The sequence below is a fragment of the Palaemon carinicauda genome, chromosome 5, assembly GCF_036898095.1.
Source record: "Palaemon carinicauda isolate YSFRI2023 chromosome 5, ASM3689809v2, whole genome shotgun sequence".
NCBI lineage: Eukaryota > Metazoa > Arthropoda > Malacostraca > Decapoda > Palaemonidae > Palaemon > Palaemon carinicauda.
In genome coordinates, this window is record NC_090729.1 from 163,970,057 (window position 1) to 163,977,556 (window position 7,500).

Sequence of the window (7,500 nt, forward strand, 5' to 3'; positions counted from 1 at the left end):
GCTATAAGCTAAAGGGCTCCAAATGGGAATAATAGCCTAGTGAGAAAAGGAAAAAGGAAATGAATAAACGATATAAGAAGTAGTGAAAAATTAAAATAAAATACTCTAAAAAAACATTAACAACATTAAAAAAGATAATTTGTATATAACTATAAACAGACTTATGTCAGCCTGTCAACTTTGAGCTTTTGGAGTTCTACTGATTCAACTACCTGGTTAGGAAGATCATTCTACAACTTGGTCATAGCAGGAATAAAACTTCTAGAATACTGAGTAGTATTGAGCCTCATGATGGAGAAAGCCTGACTATTGGCATTAACTGCATGCCTAGTATTACAAACAGGATGGGACTGTTCAGGAAGAGCTGAATGTAAAGGATGATCAGAATTATGAAAAATATTATGCAACATGCATAATTAACTAATTGAACGACGGTGCCAAACTTTATTATCTAGATCAAGAATAAGAAATTTAATAGACCGTAAGTTCCTGTCCAACAAATAAAGATAAGAATCAGCAGCCGAAGACCAGACAGGAGAATAATACTCGAAACAAGGTAGAATGAAGGAATTAAAACACTTCGTCAGAATAGATTGTGATCACCGTTCTGTGATCACCGAAATTCTTAAATGACTTTCTCAATAAGATAATCTTTTGTGTAATTGAAGAAGACACAGACCTAATGTGTTTCTCAAAAGTAAATTTACTGTCGAGATTCACATCTAAAACTTTTTAGAGTCATACAAAGTTAAAGAAACATTATCAATGCTGAGGTCCGGATGTTGAGGAGCCCCTGTCCTTGGCCTACTTACAATCATACTTTGAGTACCCATAATTTGCACCATGCACTAATTTTACCTAGATATCTATTAATGGATTCAGCAACCCCAGTTCTACATCCGGGAGATGGATTTGATGCAAAGAGAGTAGCATCATATGCATATGCAAAAAGCTTGTTTTCTATGCCAAACCACATGTCATGTGTATATAAGATGAAAAGTAATGGGACAAGAACACTACCCTGTGGAACACCAGATATCATATTCCTATACTCACCATCAACAACAACTCTTTGAGATCTATTAATTAAAAATTGAATAATAATGTTCAGAAACGACCCACCCACTCCCAACTGTTTGAGTTTGAAAACAAGGGCCTCATGATTAACACGGTGAAAGGCAGCACTAAAATCAAGGCCAATCATACGAACTTCCTGACCATAATCAAGGGATTTCTGTACAGCATTGGAGATTGTAAGAAGGGCATCACAAGAGATTGTAAGAAGGGCATCACAAGCTCCAAAGCCTTTACGAAAACCAAACTGCAAACTAGGGAACAGATGATTACCTTCAGCAAACCTATTAAGACGTTTTGCCAAAAGACGTTCAAACACTTGAGATAATAGGCTATGGGAGTTATGGAAATTGGGGGTAATCAGTTAGACTTGAGCTATCACAAATACATTTACATAGTAAAGTAACATTACCAATTTTCCAACAAGTGTTAAAAGCTCCTCTTGCTAATTCGTGCAAAATAACAGATAACTTTGTAGCTTGGAAATCTGCAGTCCTTATACAAAACAAAGGAAAAATACCATTAGGGTCTACACCTCCATAAGCATCAAGGCCCATCAACAGAGCTTTAATTTCACAAGATCGAAAAGCTAGGCTAGTTAGTTTAGCCTCAGGGAAACAGGAATGAATAAGTTCGAGTTTCTCATTACTGTGCTTATTTTCAAACACATCAGCCAAAAGGGTTGCCTTTTCCTTTGGACAACGAGTGACTGTGTCATCTGGTTTAAGTAAAGGAGGAACTATTGCATCTACACCAAAGAGTGCAGATTTAAGGGTAGTCCACCACTTATGTTCCTGGGTTGTACCAGAAAGTGTTTCTTTTATGGTTACATTGTGTTCTTTTTCAGTTGAAGCATAAACTCTCAGAGCAAAAGCTCTAAGCTGAGTATAGTTATACCATGTCAAATATGATCTGTTACCCTTAAAAGATGATACCCGCCTAAGGAAAGAGTTACAGAGTAATAGAGTAAACCAATACCAACAAAGGAGGCAAGCACGATTCTAGTGTACAATGGTTCCAATTACATAGTGCATAAGGAAAAAGAAGAATAAATCTACAGATATGAAAAACGAGGACTCTGCATTAGAAGGCCAATTAGCAATGGTGAAGGTCTGTCATCTTTAACTCGAGAACACTGCCAGCCTCCATGAATTAATACGAAATGGATTGTTCAAGGTCAAAGAAGAGTTGAAAGAAAGTGATAGAGCGGTGGAAGAAATTACTTCCTCAATAGTGAACAAATGTAAGGAAAATATTCATTTGGAAGTTTCTGAAGTTTTACTAAAGAAAGAAACACTTATACGTATTGTAAAAAAAAGTTTACGTAACTATAAAACTCGTGACGAAAGTTTAACACATACAAATAGAGGTAATTTTTTTTACAATACAACTGTCAAGAAGTTAGTATTTCTTCAGCCTCAAAGATTCCTCGGCTTTTGAAAAAAAAAAAAAAAGGTTTTGTGAGGGCATCTACGATTATTTCAAGAGGAAAACAGATTTACACAGTACACGCCAGGATACAGGAAAAGATGACTTCATCTTGTGTATTGCGTTCCAACTCACAAAAGTGAAAATGTATGTGACCTAAATTTCGGCTGACTTAAAAAAGCCATAACTTACAACCAGTTCGCTAGACTTTGAACGTTCAGCCATCAATGCCGTGAAAAAGTTTCCCCAGTGGTTGAAGTCCATGGGTGTTCTTTTCTCAATTTTGGTCAGTGCAAGAATTGGGTTTGCAGTGTTAGTACTTAAATCATGAAAATACAATGATCATAACAAAACCTCAAGGGCTTCATATTTCCCACAGGGCGGTGTATATGATGGATGGACTCAAGAGATTTATCATCCTTTGGCCAAGAAACGGATGATATTTTAGATGGTTTTCTACAATACTTTGAGGAGACAGGGTTTGGCGTTTTCTAAACCTGGAAGAATGAGAGGAAGCAACAAAAGTTTAAAGTTAACTTATGGTCATGTTTTGAGAAAGCATTTGTTAATTTACAGAGAATAAACAACATGTCCTGGGGCTTTCATATTGAATTTAAGAGGAGGATGGCGATTATCTACCAAACAGACAAAACATATTCGAAACCTTCCTTCAGAACAAGCGTGTACCGATATAATATTAGAGTAAGTGTTCCAAGGAAAGGTTATCGAGAGAGAGAACAAGAAATATGCTGAATTAAACGCTGTGGTGAAAAACATATCTAAGGCTGTAACAATGAAAATGTAATTGAATTTTTGCTCGCAATAACTCGGAATTTATGGCATTTTGTGTTTATTTTAGTATCGGATATTTTTTAATAATTTTCTAGCATTCATATCATGACACCACATTATTTGTAATGTTTTATTCCTTTTTTTTTTCTTGGCCTCTTAAGATATTTGGTGTATTAAAATGAAAAGGGTAACGACATTATAAGCGTCGACGTTTAGCCTGTCTAATTTTTGACACACACATACACACACACATACATATATATATATATATATATATATATATATATATATATATATATATATATATACATATATATTTATGTACATACATATAATGGTGTATACGGCCCGTCAAAAAAGACGATTAAATATTTAGATATATGTGGTCACGCGCATACAAACACAGATTCAACCCTTCTGTGATGGGCCGAGAGAAGGTTGTGACTCAAAGACAGGATAAAAGCAACTGAGTGAGTTTATTATAGAACACTCTCCTTTATATACAAAAGCTCAAAGCAACAAGAAATTTCATGTTCAAAACAGACACCGTTACCGATGAGAAAAACAGACATGTTTATTCTGGTTCTTTTTAGTGTGAGGGAAGAGCGAAGATACAAGCATAATATATACACAAAATGAACTATGTACGATCGTGTGACACACGGTTGGTACATGGCTCCCCCCCCCTAAAAAGGACATACTGCACATGTTGAATAGGGCGCCCTGATCTAGAGAGGCGAACTGTAGGCGGATCATTTGGCAGGAGATAAGCAGGTTTTAGGCGATCAATGGAGACCCAGTCTTCTTTGCCACAAATGTTTAGTAGGAATGCTTTCGGACTGCGTCGTATCACAAGGAAAGGGCCCGTGTAAGGGGGCGTTAGTGGTGGCTTCCTAGTGTTGTTGCGCAGGCGTGCGTTACAGAGTGCAAGTTTGTCTGTATGTGATGCTTCGCTGGGGGCTTGTAAGTCTGGCGGCATGGAGTAAATTTTCCCACGACGTGACGTATGCGCTGGAAAAAATTCGGCAGGGACAACCAACGGGTCGATATACACCATTTCACCTGCCAAGACGTCGAGGGCGTCTTTAGGAGTGGTCCTTAGTCCCAGGAGGACCCAGGGAAAGTGAGTAAACCAGTTTGAATCCTTGCAGCGGGACATCAAAGCTGCTTTGAGGGTGTGATGAAAACGTTCAACCCTTCCATTGGCAGCAGGGTTGTAGGCCATTGTCTGATGTTGGGTGATGCCCAGGAGATTCACTAATGATGTCCACAATTGAGAGGTGAAAGTGGTACCCCTGTCAGAAGTAATATGCTCAGGGATACCAAATCTTGCAATCCATTCGGAGAGAAAGGCAGATGTACATGAGGTGGACGTTGCAGTTTCCATGGGAAGGGCTTCAGGCCAACGAGTGGAGTGGTCGATGACTGTAAACAGGTAACGATGTCCTTGTGATGTGGGTAGGGGGCCTACAACGTCGACATGAATGTGTGCAAAACGAGGTTGAGGTAGAGGAAAGGTGCCCACTCCTGAATCTGTGTGTAGATGTACTTTGGAAGTTTGGCAAGAAGTACAGGCGCGGACCCAATCCTTAGCATCCTTAGAAATGCCGTGCCAAATGAACTCCGACTTCAGCAGCGGTACAGTAGAACGGCACGAGGGATGTGAAAGGCCGTGAATGAAATCAAACACCTGCCGGAGCATGGGAGCAAGAATCCAAGGTCGCGGTCTACCAGTACTGACGTCACAGAGGAGGGTGGCGTTGAAGTCTTCGAGGGAGAAGTCTTCCCAACGGAGGGACGTGCAGGATGTCCTACATACTTGATCCTGTCGTTGGGCTTCAATCAGGGCATTGTAATCCAATCCCAGTTGAACGGCAGCCAATGTGTTTCTTGACAGGGCATCGGCAACAGGATTCATTTTCCCAGGGACGTATTGAAGGGTGCAATTGTATTCAGCCACGGCGGAGAGATGTCGGCGTTGCCGGGCGGACCAGGCGACAGACTGTTGAGTGAAGGCGTGTACCAGAGGCATGTGGTCTGTGCGAATGACGAAGGACGTACCTTCTAAGAAATGGTGAAAGTGACGGATAGCCAAGTGCACTGCCAGGAATTCGCGATCGAAGGTAGAATAATCCGATTCTGCCTTGGACAGTTTTCTGCTGAAGAAGGCCAAGGGGCGGAGCGAGCCATTGACCACCTGCTCAAGTACTGCAACAATAGTGACGTCGCTGGCATTGGTGGAGAGAAGGAGAGGGGCATGTGGAATAGGAAAATTGAGAGCCGCAGCGGTTGATAGGGCCTTCTTTGCATTGCAGAAGGCCGCTTCTTGAAGGGGACCCCACTTCAGGTCCTTTGGCTTGCCCTTGAGGGAGGCATAGAGGGGAGCAAGAGTAGCGGCAATGGCTGACAGAAAACGGTGATAATAGTTGATCATGCCCAAGAATTCCTGCAGAGCTTTGACAGTCGACGGCGCAGGGTAGTCCTGAACGGCTGCTACCTTCTCAGGGAGGGGATGGACTCCTTCAGGAGTGATGCGGTGCCCTAAGAACGACACTTCGTTAGCGCCAAAGGTACACTTGTCGTACCGGATTACAAGGCCGTTTTGTTGCATGCGGTCGAGCAGGATGCGCAGGTGACGGAGGTGTTCCTCTTTTGAGGAGGAGAACACAAGTATGTCGTCCACAAAACATACACAGAAGGGGAGGTCCCCTAAGATGCCATCCATGAGACGTTGAAACGTGGCCCCAGCATTACGAAGGCCAAAACAGGAGTAATTGAAGGTGTATGTACCAAACGGAGTGGTGATGGTGGTCTTGGGGATGTCTTCTGGGTTCATAGGCACCTGATAATACCCCTTCAGGAGATCGAGCGTAGAGAAAACCTTGTCTTTGTGCAGGTAGGAGATCACGTCGGCAAGGTTTAGGAGGGGGTAGTGATCCGGTTCTGTTTGCAAGTTCAGGCGCTTGCAATCCCCGCACGGACAGAGGGAGCCATCTTTCTTCAGAATGATGTGTAAGGGTGACGACCATGGGCTGGAGGCCTTTTGGCAAAGGCCCATTTCCTCCATTTTGGCGAACGTCTGTTTGGCGGCTGCCAATCGTTCCCGTGCCAGACGTCTGAATTTTGCGAAGACTGGGGGTCCCGTCGTCTTGATATGGTGATAAATACCGTGCTTGGCAGGAGCCGTGGGCGTTTGGCGAAGTTCTGGGCGGAAAACTTCCGGGTACGACGTGAGGAAGTGGGCGTAGGCATCCGTGGGTGCGCTGATGTGGAGAGCGAGGTTGGAGGGGGCGGGTTGAAGAGGTATCAGCAAGTCTGCGTTGACCAATCGTCGGTGGGCGACATCGACCAGGAGGTGGAAATGAGAGAGGAAATCCGCACCGAGGATTGGCAATGTGACGTCAGCAACGAGAAACTTCCAATTAAATTTACTGTTTCCGAACGATAATGTAAGGTTCTTGTAACCGTAGGTGGGTATCGCAGATCCGATGGCAGCTACTAAGCGGACGTCGGCAGATGTAGACAGACTACGTCGTGTCCTGAAGAGTTCCCTTGGCAAAAGAGAACGACAAGCACCCGTGTCTACCAAAAATGGCACGCCCGTTCCTGCATCATGTAAAAAGAAAAGATTAGAAACACGGGAGGCCACCGCCATGAGCCATGGCCTACTTACGCGTTTTTTTGGCCACTGACAATCCTTGGCACATTTCTTTCCGGTTGCCCCGAATCTAAAGTGGTAGTAGCAAAACTGCGGCGGATGGGAGGTAGTAAGTGGCTGCAGAAGTCGTTGGTTAGGGCCAGTGCGAGTGGTGGGTGGTGGGTGGCTTTGTCGCCGCTTCGGCACATCACGGGGTAGGCGTGTATGTCTTTCGGCATTCACGTCAGCTTCGGTTGACGTTGAACAGGCGTCCTCTTCGTCAGGGGTGGAGGCGTTGATGGAGGTCTTGAACTGTCTGTCCATTAGGGCGTCGGCTTTGGTCATCAAGTCCTTTATGGGTAAACTATCGACATCGGGTATGGCAGCGCGTATAGGTCCAGGTAAACGACGTATCCAAAGGACACGAAGTAGGTTCACCTCACGAGGAGAGCCGTCTGCGGCAGGGTGCAGGCGAGCAATACTAGTCATTTCCCTGAGGGAGAGCGAAGCCCTTTGGTCCCCCAACGGTTGTTTCGAGAGCTGAAAAAGCTTTGCTATACAGGCGGCTG